General features: G+C 35.5%; 1 protein-coding gene across 2 annotated transcripts in view; it reads left to right on the forward strand.

The window, feature by feature from the left end:
- LOC107286731 (histone-lysine N-methyltransferase SMYD3) overlaps positions 1-16,870 on the forward strand; it is a 145,510-nt gene that overhangs the window by 47,774 nt on the left and 80,866 nt on the right. The window contains exon 1 of one of the 2 annotated variants that reach the window (XM_015815145.1): positions 4,068-4,449. The exons of the other annotated variant lie outside the window; for it this stretch is intronic. The gene's annotated coding sequence lies outside the window, so the exon portion shown is untranslated. Of the gene's footprint in view, positions 1-4,067; positions 4,450-16,870 lie in introns of those variants that run through there. 2 annotated transcript variants of the gene reach the window in all.

The following is a 16,870-nucleotide window of genomic DNA, read 5'->3' on the forward strand; positions in this document are numbered from 1 at the left end:
ATATATATATATATATATATATATATATATATATATATATATATATATATATATATATATATATATATATATATATATATATATATATATATATATATATATATAGAGAGAGAGAGAGAGAGAGAGAGAGAGAGAGAGAGAGAGAGACTTGTGTGTGAGAGAGAGACTTGGGAGAGAGATTTCTAATTAAATAACTTTATTTAAAAACTCAGGTTAATTGTGGGGTTTTCTCATAAAAGCTCACCTTCTCAGATTGTTCTACACCCCCTTTTTGATGAAAGGACTTTTCCAAGAGTCAGTCTAGTCTTTGCTCTGTTGCATTTATTCCAGCTTTCCATTATATTCACTGGCAATGCCGAGGTGGGGGGCACAGATATGAGAGATAAGAGTCACCCAGCTTCCCCAGTCTGGTTAGTACATCTGGCTGAAGGGAAAGGGACTTAAGAGTCAGGCATTTTTCACAGGGTTTTCTTTGTGAAATAATCCAGAACATCTCACATAAATATTTGTTGCATTAAAATGAACCATCCTTTTAAGGCCCTTGAGCCACAAAACTGATTGCTGATTGCCCTGCAAAAATAGCATCTCGGTGCAACTGGAGGGAACAGTTGCTGAGGCCTTGTGTCTGACTGCCCAACAATCACCTTTATTAGGATTTAACTAGACATGGGCCCAGGCATTCTGTCCCATTTCTGCCCTATTAAGACATCCATTTTGGGAGCTTTAGACCTGTATTGCATTGATCCAGACCAAAAAAAACTTCACAGAAGTTCTGATGTCACACAAATCCAGGGTAAGTTCTTCAGAAAGGGTCTGTTGAACAAAACATTTGTTGGAAGGAAGAAATGTGCTGAATTAACAGTCTGAGGGTTTTGAGGATAAGTATATTGGGAAAAATGATTACGGGTACTATGTGCTGTTTTTTTTTATCTGAAGTTGTGTACTGACTGTTGCTTTTTACATTTATTTTATTTTTATTTTTTTATTATTGCTTGTGAGCCTCTCAGGTTATGTTGCATAAGATGAGTGGCCAGGGCTTTTTTTCTCGGAGAAAAGGTGGCGGAACTCAAACCTGGCCACGCCCTCATCAAACCCTAGGACCGCCCCTTTAGAGAACAGGAATGCAAGTAAAATTTGGGAGGGGCTATTTCCGGTGTGGGGCTATTTCCGGTGCGGCCGGCCTGGAAAAAGGTGCCGGAACGCGGTTCCGCCGCGTTCCGGCTGAAAAAAAGCCCTGTGAGTGGCTATACAGATCTGATAGGTAGGGAGGCAGGGAGGCAGACAGATTGATTTATTCATTGCCTAGGCCATATGTTATTGCAGAATCTGAGCAAAAAAGTCCTATAGAGCCAGGATTTTCCCCAACCTAATTTGGCAAATCAAGGCAACATTTCAAGCCAGCTTCATATCAGTTCTACCCCTGCTTAAAATACAGTGCAGTGGAAAATGGCATGTTATCCTTTTCTTGTTGCTGTTTCACTAGAAAGAATGCAAACAGTGATGAGCATATGTTTACATATAAGAGGTATATCAATTGGAGAATGATTCACATCTGAGGTTGTGCAACAGAAATGCCAACAAAGACTGCATGATGGTGTGGGAGAATTGTGGATAAAGATAGGATAACAAAGTGCAGGCATTGGAGAAAGTGATTCAGTAAATTACAGATTTTCTTCAACTCTTGCTAGTAGCAAACCATGATCCTGGAATTCAAGGGTAAATAGTTTACTTTGCAATACAAGTATACACATCATTTACTTCAAAATGAATAGTTAATTATCATTTGTAGAATGATTTTGGAGTTAATTTCCCAAGAAGTTAAGTTTTTTGCATTAATTTTTGGTGAAACACATATAACAGAAATAACATACTGTATTTGTTTAAAATATCAGTGTCACTCACAGGATGCCACTAAGTTATATAGATAACAACTTGGTCCATTGTGGCATAGAAATAAAAGCCTGCATAGTACAAGTCTATGATGGTACTAGTATAATAAATGGAACATTAAATGGAATGCAAAGTTTCTGAATAATAAATGTAAAGTTATCTATCTCCATTTCTACAACAGCAGTTTGCATTTGCTTTTGCCTGTGAAAACATTGGTAGAATTGCAAATTTCTTTATTTTTATCCAGAACCCGTTCCATTTGTATCACATTCTTCTCCAAATTCAGTTTCTCTGAATTGCAAAAAAATAAAATAACATCAAAATATATACAGCAGAATTATTGTATTGAATAAATTGTCAGATATTCACTTGGCATGACATACTGCATTGTGCTTAGTTGTTAAATTGACACTTTCAATAACGATTGTTTCTGCAAGCAGCACTGAATCAAATTCTGCTGTACTGTATGCGTAAAAGTTTAAACCAAAGAGAGATCAGCTTTGTATTTTATTTGAAGTGCTTTTTGAACATGAGGTGATATCAGATTACTGCAGAAATCAGATTATGATATGGATAAACATGCTTTCTTATTAACTCTTTGAGTGGGGAAACTGCATAATTTGTGAGAGTATAAGGAGAATTTCAACAGCATTATGACTAGTGTAAATGTCATTGCAGAAAATGTTGCAGAAGAAAATTCCATCAAATAAGGAAAAGAGAAATCTGCTGTACGTTCCCCAAAGTTATGACTGCACCATTTATGAATTTAAGTGATGATTTAAATAATAATAATAATAATAATAATAATTAATAATAATAATAAAGTTGGAAGGGACCTTGGAGGTCATCGAGTCCAACCCCCTGCTCAGGCAGGAAATCCTACACCATTTTGGACAAATGGCTGTCCAGTCTCTTCTATAGGCAGTCTGAAATGCCATTACTTTCTTGACCATTTCTAAAACATTACAATAGTGATATGGATGGATTTGAAGCCAAACTCTTTGATTAGATGACTGCACATCAGAAGTTTGATGCAGCGGCCAGGTTTTGTTGTTTTTAATAGTTTTAATGTGCTTAATATTATAATTTTACTATGGCTTTTATGCTGTTTTAACTCTTGACTGGGAGTCACCCAGAACTGGTTATAAGATGCGTGGCTATATAAATGTTTTAAATAAATAAATACATGTTCCTGAAACTGGTTTCTCTCTATCTCAATTATTTCCAGTCTTGCTTTTCAGATCCCAAGAGAATCTAGTTCAGAAGTTGTTTGAAAGATAAAATTAGCCTCATCCCTCTTTTTAGCCTTGCTTCCCAATTTCTGCTGTAGAGACAGAAGTTTTTTTCTAATTCCCCCTGTGTACATGATCTTCAAACTTCAGTTGACGTGATGTGAACTGAAACTCAGATATTGCTGAATGTGGGGTACGAACTTGCATCTTCATCCACTGCAGTTTGTTTCTATATCGAATTCAAACCTATTTGAGGAATAGTCTTGGTGATGAACACCTTTATTATTGCCATCCTGGAAGCAGAAAACAGCCTTTCCATAAGAATTGGAGGCTTTCACTTCTCTAATAAATATTTTCATCTGTGTTTGGCCTTCCTTTTCCTTATCTCTGATTTTCCACTTGATCACCTTGACCTTGAACAAACACTAGCACATGTTGGCCTTTGGACCTAGTCAGGGTTTATCTTGTCTCCATTTTCTTGGCTTGGATGTGTCTGTACTAGTAATAGTTCCAAAGTAAGTTACTGCTTTTTGTTCTGTACATAAAGTATTTGCATGATATTTGGGTTAATTGAGAATTAATTTCCATGTAATTTGGAATTAGGTTGGTAAATGTTTGGTTATAATAAAAAGCACACTATATGTCACCTAACATCATTTAAGTCAGTAGAAAATTATTCCAGAAGGCACAAGTTTAGAATGAGTGCTTGTGCACTCTGAAATCTACTCTGTTCCTTCTGTATACTTTTAGAAACATTTCTGAAGCTGCTGCTGTTCTTAGAAGTACATAATTATTTTTCATTCTTTATAGAACTGTATCTCTTTCTTCACAATCTGTCCTGAGATTCTAAGTTTACCTACTTCTCTCTCTATTAGTGTTCCCATTAAATTCATCACATTCCTTAGCTTTCCCACACACACCCTCATTCAGTCTACAGCCGCTCAAGTCAAAACAGTGAGTCAAACAATATTGTTCTCACACCTGTGGTTTGTCAAGACCAGCATCACAATTTAAGCAGAGTGAAGAGGCTGCCTCAGGAAACTGATTCTGGGTGTTATGAATGTTTTGCTTGTTGTGAGCAAAATTGTTAGTTATTTCACTGAAGTTATTGGGCTTTTTTTTTTTTACTGCCCAGGCTAAGGAGAGATAACTTGGCCATCTTGATATGAGAGGCTGAAGGATGATGGCCCTGTAAAATATGTTAAGATAGTCCTCAATCCACTCATTCTTCAATTCCCTGCCAGGCAAAATATCGATGTGGTTTTAAATATGCAGTAGCTATGCTATAGTACCTGCTGTTTTCTCATCGGTTGCTAGGAATCTAAATGTAAGTATTTTGAAACTTTCATCTAGCAAAATGATTTATCATAAAGACTGCTAAACAATCCGTAGTGTACTATTTTCTAGAAATAATTTAGCCATCGAGAATTCTCACACATTTTTAACAGTGTTAAGGAAAGGAATCATCTTAAGCATTTATTACAAGCGTAACAAAATAAGTTAAAGCTTCTTAGAAATGCTTTTCATTTTATTCAGCATCCAACCTAAGAGAGATCTTTTGAAAATAATTTTTTTTAAAAAAATTAAAGTATTGAGTGTCCAAGATTTACATTTTAAAAGTACATAGTTTTTTAAACAACTGAGCCACATACTATCTTTTAAGAAGTCACTTGAAAATCTATTTTTCTAGCCACAAGAAAATGTAAAAAGACTTGAATTGATAATTATTAACAAGTCAGCACTCAATATTCTGTAAATTATAGCATAGCCAAGAAAATAAAAATTAGAACAAGTTTATACAAAGATATCAGTGGAGTTAGATAGCAGCTGATGGATTTCTCAGTGGTTTGTACTACGTTCGGTGAGAGAAAATAAGGACTTGCAATCTCTATTGTGGTAAATGTTACTGAGTTCTGATGCAAGTGCATGCGTATATCTTGTCCTTCACCAGAATTTGGGCTGGGAGTGGCAATGTTATAATTATACAGTCTAAACTTTAATTCCCCAAAGAGTTACTCACAGCCAAGGTGACACAAAGAAGAATAGTTAATTAGTCAGTGTAGAAGTGAAAAATAAAGTCTTAAGTCCTAGTTTTTAAAAAGAAAATCTGTATTTTTCTCAAGGATAATCATGTTAAAATGTCCACAGCTACCAGTCTGTCAAAAAATAAAAAAATAAAAAGATGGGCAATAATCAGTGCTCATGGACAACTTCTTGGACAAAATTAAATATTAGAAAGGTGATATTTTCTGTTAAAGAAGACCTCAACATCTAAAATGACATGTCAGCTAAAAGGACATGTCAGCTAAAAGGAAGATAGGAACCCATCAGAGATAAAAGACAGTGATTTACAGCAGAGTCAGCAGACTGTCCAAGAATGAGTTCAACAAGTAACAGGTTGTAAAAGCAAGTCACAATGTCAAGAATTACAATATGACCAACAAGGTGCTTCAAAGTTATTATAAAGAACTAAAGCAAGATGCTGCTTCCTGCCCAAATAATACTGAACCATCCATTAAGATTAAGAAAAAGCTGCAATTTCCTTTCTTTCTCTACTTTCTCTCATGGAATCTAGTTTTCAGAAGTGTACTACATACTTGAATCTGGACTCCCAAATTCCTATGCTACTTATTGGTGAAAACATTGATCTCATAGTTTACTAGCCCCTGCACCCAATTTCCCTGGGAAGCAAGTTTGACTTTGAGATTCTGTATTTTCTGCCTCTGGTTCTATGTTATGCGATTGGACTTCTAGACTTAGAATGCCCAGTGCCAATGGAAACATCAGCAGTAATGCAGCAAAAAGAATTACCTTGTTCTAATTTTTCTAATCATATCTTGTGGTAAATAGTTTAACAATCCTAATTATTTATATTTCTAAAGTTTTAAAACCCTGATGTTTTAATTAAATTACCACTAGCCCTATTGTTTAGAAAGGATATCAAGAAACACATGCATACATATACATACACACACACAAATACAGTATGCACACAAACAGACACAAAGGTACATTTAAACTGGCTATCTGAAATGATTTAATTGTATGCAGTATAGTTATATTGTATACAGTATATGTATATGTATGTTGTTTTAAATATTCCTCTGAATTTCATTTTGTGGTAGCTGCTGTAATTGTCTTGGTCAGATGGAAAAATGTGCTAGAAAACTAATAAAACAAATCTATAGGCTATGCTATACAATTGTATAAGAAATCAGCTACGCTTTAAACTCTGCAGCATGTTATTAGTGAAATGTTGCTTATCTAGTAAGATAGCTCAGAAGTCACCTTCCTGTAGGAAACACGACAAATGTTAACTCATTGCCTTCTTTAATGCTTATTTTTCCTGCTTTATCTATAATACTCTGGTTGCAGGCAGCTATGCATTAGTAGTCCCCTAAATCGAGAACATTTAAACAAAAATTTGGCTCTAAGGAAGAGAAGTTAAATGATTCGAGTATATTTGCTAAAATCAAGAATTCTTGAATGGTCATCAGACCATTTCTGACAACAGTGAATGAACTTGATAAAATAAAATGAGGAAAGAAGGAAGTATGTAAAGATTTTTAGTAGGTAGTAAACAGGGCAGAATTGGATTTGGAGTGGTAATGAGAGAAATATTTCCTTAAGAATTTCCTGTAGATAGTGATTAGATACAGATCTCTGAACTTCGATAGTCTACCCACAAGTATTTGAGCTATAAGCTTAACATAATGTTTGTCTAACTTAGACGTCATATTTGTTATATTTCCAGGACATCTGGTGGAAACACTCTAGAATGAAATATGTTTTCTTTCCTAGCTGGAACTGATCAGTTAGATAAGAGAATGAGCTATCCATCTCCATTTTTCTTTCCATTTTCTCTATTTTTATTTCATGTATAGCAACCAAAAAGTTCAAGGCAACAAATAAAGCCTCTGTTGTTTTACTAATTGTTTTTATTAAAATTCTGCAGCTACATCTACTTCTCAGTTCTTAATTCTGGGTCATCATCTACATATTTAGCCCAATAAGAATTTATCTAATGGCTAACAGATGGATTTTCTGCAGTTTCCTTAGGTCAGCTGGGGAGGACAGAACCAGTCTTGGTTGAAGAGTTGAGTGATACACTCCTCCCCAAACATCATATAGTTCATACCTATTTTACACTCCCATAATACATAAAAGTAGCCTTGCTTAATAAAAAGTTGGATAGACATTCCATAGAAATTATCTCTCCAGAAAAGAGGTATTCTATAAGAACATTATTCTTTCCTACATAGTTTATTTGTATAATAATTTCCTTCTGCTGGCTATTGGGGTGGTCTGAGAACAAGAAAACAGCCTTTAGTCACGGTGTAATAATTTTCCAAAATTGAGATTCTTATCCAAAATAAAAATAAATATGCGTCTATATGAGCTACCAAGGACATATTGCTGCTACAGGCAATACAAAGTAAACTGAGTCATCCTTCCACAAGCATAAAATAATACCAATTGTCAATGACACTTGGTAAAGTCATATCAATGCTTATTGTAGAAATGCTTGTAGTACCCCATGTTAAAGTGCAGAATTCCTAAACCTTGTATAAACCTTACCAAGCCAATATTCACTTACATAAACATAGCAGATCTTAATCTAGTCTTTAGCTCCAGTCCTCTCAGAAGGCATAGTTTTTTTATTAGTTCTTTCAAATGTATTTTTAAGTGAAACCATATTTTTAAAAGTGCAAGGCCAGTCATTAATGTCAGCTAGATCTAGACTTGCCATATCTAGGTTGCAGGAATCAGATGACTGCTGGATAACAATAGCCTATTAGAGTTTTCTATGCCTCTTTTTGGCTATCTGGTGGTTATCTGATGTTTTGCTGCCCAGATATGGTAGCCTTATATGTGCCCCTCACTGACAATATTAGAATATTAAAATGCTAGGTTGGTGCTTGAGTATCCCCATTAAGTAACCGTTTTAACGAAGAGGACATTTTCACAAAATGGATATCATGATAGGGGACTATCATTATCAGTTGCATAATGAATATGCTCACCAGATTAAAAATTATTGATTATTCTGTCTAGTTCACTATTTTAAAATATAAAATTATTTCAAAGTGGCTTAATAATAATTGCAGTAAACAAGTTTAATCCAACTGCTATTAATCAGTTACCATGTAATCACAAGAGTAATCACTCTAAAGCTAAGTCATGCCTGAAGGCCTTCCCAAAGTTTTTTCTCTAATTTGCTCTTCCATAAATTCTACCCCAGCCTGATAGGTTAGACTTGCAACTCTGGAGATTCTGACAGTTGTAATCCTATCATATCTAGAGGCACCAGGTTGGAAAAGAGCTGATCTTGGCCAAATTCCTGAATTTAGAAGCATTCCTAGCAAATTAATCCATGCTACTGAAAAAGAAAGATGATAATAAACCAGAGAAACCATTACTTATTTGACGTTTGAGCTCAACCCATGTTAAAGGATAATGCTAAACATGCTGTTCATTGTATGTAGCTAAAAGAATAATGTGGTAGATTATTGTCATAGAGGTCTATGACAATTTGTCACAGCCAACTCACCACAGCCAACTGGCTGTAGGACAACTCACCATGGCCATCTTACTGTGGGAAATTCGATGTGGAATAAGAGTTACATTGATATCAAAGAAATGGTGGAATAGAGTCATTAAAGAAAGGATGCAAAAGAAGGGACAGAATGAAATGTGAATGACAAAAATTAAAATATTTTTTATTTATTTTAAATAATTAAATTGAATTGCCAAGTTGTCCCGCAGCGAGCTGTCCCATAGCAAGTCAGCTGCCATGAGTTGGCTGCAGCAAGTTGTCCCATTCCACTACCATAGTACATAGTGAGGTTCTAGGGTGGAAGGAGAAGCTATCATGAATCCTTTTAGAGATCAAAAGTATCTTGCGAGAGAAAAATAGACCATTAGAAATTGTGAACTTAGCTTTTCATCGTGCTAACATGCTTTTTTCTTTATTTTTTTTCCATGCGAAAGGTTCAAATAAATCATCTACTGCAACCTCAGTTGGTGCTGTTCAGGAGTTATTCAGTTGGTACATAAAGTCTTTTAAAAATTGAGACAGTTTAAAATGTTTTTAAATGCGAAATAAATTATTCTGCTTACTCTGCAAAATAGTCCATTACTGGAATGCAAATGTGTGTTATATACTCAGATATCACAAACTTGAAATTTTGGAACGAACAATGTTTTTTTTTTTTATATCTTGAAGAGTTTTTAAGCCAGGGGTCTTCAAACTAGGCCCTTTTATGACTTGTGGACTTCAACTCCCAGAATTCCTCAGCCAGGCAAGTCATAAAAGGGCCAAGTTTGAAGACCCCTGTTTTAAGCTATGTGAGCTTGGGCTTCTTTTATGGCAAAAGAGTCATATTATCAAAATCTTCTGTGTGTGCATTTCCAATCTTCTAATGTCCATATATCAACTAAAGAACACTTTCTCTGTGTCAGACCAAAGACCTTTTTAATGCAGTATTTTGTTTTTCATCATGGCCAAACATCTGTCATTGTAATGCTCACATGTATGGGATGGGAGCATAATTATTGTTTCTGCATAACTAGGCATGCTACCCCTAGCATGTAAGTAACATTGAGTCATAACTCTTATAGATCTGTCTTCTGTACATTTATCCAATCTCCTTTTAAAAACCATTGAACAATTGTGCTTGCTTTCGTCTGTTCTAAACTCTTTGCAGTCAGCTTCAATGAATGGCCCCTGGTCCTGATGTTTTGAGAGAGAGAGAGAAACCTCATTTTTTCCATGCCACGTATCTCAATGGTGTTCTCTGAGCTTGGTTGCTTTCTTGCAGACATTTCATTAACCAACTAGGTAATGAATATTGTAATCAGTAATAATTTATGAAATGTCTGCAAGCAAACAACGAAACTCGGAGAACACCAAGAACTCCACAGCTCAAGCCTGAGCTACAAATATTCTCTTCTATTTATGTAACTTAGTTATGTCCTTGTTTGGCTGCCTTTAAAAAGAGAATGAGAGAAAGACGAGGAAGAGAGCAGGCATTTTGAATAAAACAACTGTTTTTCATCAGTCAGAACAAAGCGACTAGATAACACTCCTGTTCCAATATTTGTAATATGTTGGATTTTATTTTACATTCAGGAGTCATTCTACCCACTCATATTTCACCTGGTATATTATACTCCTACCGTATTCCTGTTTTTAAACAAGTATTCTTATTTCTCCATCCTGGCTTAAAAATTTCTAGCAATGGAATAGAAACACCAAAAAATTTCTCACGTGTTATGAGTACGAACCTTTTTTCACAATCTCTTTGTCTCCTTTTTCTCTCTTGATTATTATTTCCACCTATTAATCTACTTTAAATGTCGGCCCTATCCTTTTCACATGATTCAGAATAGAGATATATAGACAGTATATATCATCATAGGCTAACTTGACTTAGGTTGCTTTGAGACCAAACAGGTCTACTGTAATAGAGTTTCAGCCATTGAATTTTTATATAAACTACTGCCTAATGGAAGCAAGATATCTCACAATTTAGAAACTAAACTGTAGATCAAATGTATTTTGGTTTTAGGGAAGCCTCAAGAGCTGATCTGGGATGATAATTGTATTTCCAATTCTTCTTAACTTTCTTAGAATTAGTGGCACCGGTATCACTAAAAAGCAGCTTATTTAAATGTAATAGTTCTGAACTCAATACAGGCATTTCTTTCTTCATGTATAAGGACTGAATTTAAAACTGAAAGAGAAGCTAAAATCTTAAAGCACCAAGGGGCCCATTTTAATGGTTTGAAGCCACTGGAATCTATTCGTTAGAAAAATATGAAACCTGAATATCCTACTTCCCACATTTTTAAAGTTCCCATGCTTATCTGTATCTGTAATAATTACAGTGTGCCTATAACAACTAAGCCTCATATAGAAAATTATTTAAAACATCACATTACTATCTAAATTAAGATAAATTTAAAAGAAAGAAAAGAGACAGACAGAAAATGTAAGATGCAAGTGATAACCAAATATCAAGTAACTGAAATTAATAAGTTTAACCTGCTTCTTGAAGCCCAGAAGATATTAAAATACTGTGGAGATAAGAAGGGAGAGATGTCTAAAAATCAGAGCAACACAGGAAAACTATGAAAGTGAGAGAGAAAGGGAAGGAAAGCCTATTTAAAAAGTGAGAAGGTATACAAAAAGGGGGGGGGAATGAAAGGTTGAATGGGAAACCAAAATGCTACTGTGAAAAACATATAACATTATGCCTTTCCCTTCTAAAGCTACCATACCAATTCTGAAAACAGTATTACAGCTTCCAGTCTTTGCTTGTATACCTACTTTATAATTGAAAATAAAATATGAAGAAACTCCACATTCAAAATATATAGAATAGAACCAACTCATGGTATGGAGGAAGAAGCCAGCAAAAGATAAGAGTTTGAAAATGGGTCAAATCTGACCAGGAAACTGGAAAAGAAAAAAAATCTAGGAAAAGATCTTCAAATACTTACCTGTGGAAAAAAAATCCTTGTTCTGTTTTTAGCATTTTCCTTTAACTTCCTGGTCATAATTGCAACTCACCCTGTTCTTCACTTATACACATGCACATACAAAAAATGTTGCTGTATTCTATGTGCTTTGCTAGTCTGACCATCTGCTTATGCACAACTTTTATTTTCTGCATCATTAAATTGAGCCACTTTGGGCAGGTATTGGATATGCCAGTTATCAGGCATATAGTTTTTTTAAAAATATGTGTGTCTATCTTCCTCCTCCCCATCCTAAACAATTATACAGGAGAAAAATAGAACAGCTAGTATTGATTTAATGTCATTATAGTTTAGTGAATAACTAATCATTGGTGGAGTTTGATTTTGAGAATGAAGAGAGATTCAAATGCATAGTATAATGGATTGTAATAATGGATTGTATGTAACAAACAGCTATATAAAAGAAGTACAAGATTATAAATAGGATGAATTCCATTTTGTTTTATTTTAAAGGACAATGGAAACATTTTTGTGTGTGTTCAGAAATGTCACAAAATTAAAAATAAAAATAAAATGATGATATAACATTCAAAATATATAGGGAATACTGTAAACTATTTCCTTACAGAAGCCACAATTGGTGTTATAATTTCTGAGGGATCCAAGAACAACCAAAGAAAAAATATAAAATGGATTATGGCCAACTGCTTTTCCCTGCATATTTTAAGCAGTATAGCATGCCCAAATAGAACATTGTGTTAGGAGAATCTTATGCAGATGACATAAAAGGGAGCATAATCAGTCTTTGAGAGGTCAGTGAAAGGCGGGATACATTTCAATAGCTGAGTGACTACACTTTAAAAAAATGGCAGCCAAAAGCTCAGTAAGGAAAATAGAGTATTTTTGAGGTATTTCATTTGGGGAGGTTTGGGGTTTGGTATATTAAATCTCAATGAAAGTTTATACAGCAATTTGTCTCATCCTGCCAAAATTAATGTTCTTCGGATGGAGCAATATTCACTTGCACAGATCTGGGGTGCAGTTTGGAAGTCCTTTTGAATTCACAGTTTCTGCTGGAAGAGGAAGGGGATAGCCATGGCTAGGGGGAGCTTTTGTACAAATCCATCTTGTGCACCAATTCCTGGACAAGGGAGGCTTTGCTCACCATCACTCCTGCTTTAGTCACCTCCCATTTGGATTACTGCAATGCACTCTACATGGGGATGCTCTTGAAGACCATCCAGAAGCTATAACTGGTCCAGGATACAGTAGTCTCTGCAGTTTTGTGTGCCCTGTGGTTCACCTGAGTAACACCACTGAAACACTGGCTCCCAGTTGCTTTCTGGGTGCAATTTATCACCTTTATGTGGCATAGAGCTAGGTTATTTTGGGAGTACCACTCCCTGAAGGTATTTCTTATTAGGTTAGGTAGGCTACATCTGCACTCCAGATCACCTTCTTTAAAAGTTGCCACTTTATGGGACCTTGAACTTATTCCTTCTTGGTTGCTGCCAGTTTGGAACACTCCCATCTGAGATCCAAGGGATACCTACCATTTAGCCTTTCAGAGGGCTGAGAAGACTTTTCCCCCAAGCATTGGGTTAGGATGGGGGTTGAGCTGCAAGGATGGATGGCCTGATACCTGGGGGAAAGGTAACTTTTGTTTTTAACTCTGTTTTTTATGGATTGTTATGAGCCGCCTAGAATCATCACTTGAGGTAGGCAGCCATAGAATTTCTGTAAGCAAATAATTTTTTCCCACTACAGTGATCTGATTTTTAAGTGTTGCAAGAAGTACAAAAAAACGGGGGTTAGGAAAATTAGTGAGGCCCCTGTAATAATGAGTGTCCCACTCCCCATCTCATGCAGTGTGTGAGTAACCTCAATTAAAAGTTCAAACTTTCTTTATGTATATTATTTCTATATACAGAAATGTAAAGATCCAAGATAGGAGCTCATGGAATGTAAGATACTAGACTGCAGAACTGCAAGCTTACCTTCAGGAAGCAATTAATTCCTTTTGCTCTATAAAGGTAAATGCAAAGCTGCATAGAAGGCTCTGTCTTGTTTGCAGTATTTTTTAATCTACAAAAGAATAAAGTAATTAGAATAAGGTAATTATTAATTAATAAGCTACAGTCAGAAAAACCAACTGGTAACATTCTTAAATCACAGTTTCTTCTACCTGAACCTCAGCAGGTCCACTTCCCCTTCAGGTAAAAAGAAATGTTTTCAAGAAGTGATTCTTCAGGGTCTTTTCATGTTACGGCTCAAAAAATTTAATCTAACCCAGTAGATTGCTTACACCGTTCTTTCTGTTTGTTCTTCTTTTGTGTTCAGTTTCTATTAATATTTCATATTAGTGGTTGGCCACGGCAGCAGTCTTTTGGGACATTGTCAAAAAGGGCAGCTGTAATGTTGTACAATCGTGCTGTAAAGTGGCTCTCATTTTATGAACCGCAAAACAGTGCTTATACCAGTATAAGACCTTTGAGTTTGTTCTTCAAAGATTATGTCTAGCCAGATGGTCAGACTTAAAGAGAAGTGGACTCTGTTCCCATATCTATTGTAGTAGGCTTTCATCTCCTTTAAATGTGCCATGTACTATATTCTGCTCTGCTAGTTGAAATACTCAGGTTACAGTGACTATGAAAGATCTCTTCTATGTGCTGTCTCCCATAATTCTGAACTGCTGAACTTCACCTCCTTCATGAAACCTACCTAGATCACTTTTTCTCTAGCCCCTCATAATTGTCAACATTCTTGGCTCTACATAACAAAGTTTTTATGGACTCCTCAAAATAGAAAAGCCAGATAGATCTCTCCAGCCAATTGTATTGCTACCAGGAACCCCAACCTACAACATTGCTAAAGAACTGACAAACAACTGACTGGCTGACATAGATGAAGATGAATTCATGGTCTCATTTGGCGTCACAACAGTCTTCACTTTGATAGACCCAGAACTAGCAAAAGAATCCATGACAGCACTACTCTACAGCACAGCTGACCTAACCAAATACACCAAGATTGAAATACCCAGAATAATGGACCTTATCAACCTTCACCTGACCACATACTTGCTGTTTAATGGATAAATAAATCAACAAATCAAAGGAACACTTATGGAACCACCACTTTCAGGACTCTGAGACTGTAATGCAACACCTTGAATATACAGCACTCCCATGCATACAACTCAAAATTTGGATTTGGTACATAGATGACACTAGCTGACATTTTTGTCATAATGAAAAAAGGACCAACTAGAGAAAACACAAGAAACTATCAACAAATCTTGAAAGGAATAAAATTCACAAGGGAAGAAAATAATAGCAGGCTCTCCTTTCTAGATATCCTCATTAGCAGAAGCAGTAATGCCAAATTAGAAATATAAAGCTATCACAAAACTAACCACACCAACCAAGTCCTGCACTACCAAAGCAACCTCCCAAGAGAAGTTGTGTAAGAACACTATTTAAATGAACACAAACACATTGCAGAAACCCTGAATGTCAGAAAAAGGAAACAGAATATCTATCCAGTGTCTTCCAACAAAACGGATACCATGCAACTTTATCAAAAAGTGTCTGACCATTCAACCTACCATAGCACAGCCAACACAAGCCATGAAGGATAATACTGCCATACCTCAAAAACATCTTAGAAACCATCAACCAGACTATTACAATCACATGACATCACATAGCACACAAACCAATTAAAGTCCTCCAAAACACCCTAAGTAAGCCAGAAGAAAAAACAGGAGTCATCTACAACATACAGTGTAAGGACTATAACAGCCACTATATAGGACAACCAGGTAGAAGACTAGCAAAGCGCATCCATGAACACCAATTAGCAATTGGAAGACAGGGTGAAAACTACTTAATTTTACAACACATGAACAGACTCAACTATAGTTTCAACTGGGAAACTGTGAGTACCCTTGATCAAGCTAAGTCCAAAAACACCAGAGAATTGACCTGGTACTCAGACAAATCGGCCATCAACAGGCACAGAAATAAACAACATCTACATACCATTCAAAATAAACAATCAAAGAAAAAGAAAAGACCAAAACTTTTCAACAACAATCAACTCCCAGAAAAGCAGAGGTTAACACTAGACCAACAATTAAGTTAACAATACCCCAATCAAGGAACTACCAATTCTCAATAAAGGCATAATTGGGGGAAAAATGTCATTAACTTTAGCGTAAATACAATCTCTCTTTATAATAATCGATGCAGAAACTCCTGCTTTGAATTATAGTAGGGATTAGGTTTATAGTCTGTTTTAAAACTAAAGATATGAATCTACTTTTTGACCAATGTTTCATTAGTTATTCCGTTATTGTGGCCAAGTTACATTTAAAATGCAGTTTTAAATCACGTGTATAATGTTACAATGCATATCACTACAGCATCGGTACAAATTAGAACAGTTTTGCAGGTCAAACATAAAATTAATGAGGTGAACTCAGAAAAAAGTTTTAAATCAGACACATAATGTATGTCATATATAAAGCATAAGATACTAAAATACGTTTGCATGATAATGTTTGTTATCTTACATGTCCTTCTCTGAATGATTCATTAATAAAATATAGTACAATACACATTTTACAACAATGTGTATGTTCCCTAAGCATGAAGAAAAATGGTTTAGTGTTTTTTTTTACTTCCCATACCAAATAAAAAGGGAATTAAGAAACTCACCACCTACCATGTAAACATGAGCAATATGATGTAGCTACTAAAAAAGAAAGTTCTCAGGGTGCATTAATGGAGAGAGCCCAACTCATGGGAAGCAATTGTTCTATCTAGTCAGACCCCATTTAGAATAGCGTGTCCATTTTCAAGCACCACAATTCAAAAAGGAAACAACAAATTAGAGTAAAGGAAGCAACAAGGGGAAATGATCTCTCAGAATGGGACATTCTAAATCAGGGGTAGTCAACCTTGGCTCTTTTATGACTCGTGGACTTCAACTCCCAGAATTCCTGAGCCAGCACAGCTGGTTCAGGAATTCTGGGAGTTGAAGTCCACGAGTCATAAAAGAGCCAAGGTTGACTACCCCTATTCTAAATAGTGAAAATCTGGAACCTATGCCTATGAGGAAGGGTATGTTTATTAAAAAGACATGTGAGAGGGGAATATGATACCATTTTAGAAATATCTGAAAGGCTATTACATCGAAAAGAGAGTTGATTTATTCTATATTCCTCCAGAGAACAGGACCAGAAGCAATGGAATAAAACT

The sequence above is a fragment of the Protobothrops mucrosquamatus genome, unplaced genomic scaffold (genome assembly GCF_001527695.2).
Source record: "Protobothrops mucrosquamatus isolate PMUCROS unplaced genomic scaffold, P.Mucros_1.0 scaffold319, whole genome shotgun sequence".
Lineage (NCBI taxonomy): Eukaryota > Metazoa > Chordata > Lepidosauria > Squamata > Viperidae > Protobothrops > Protobothrops mucrosquamatus.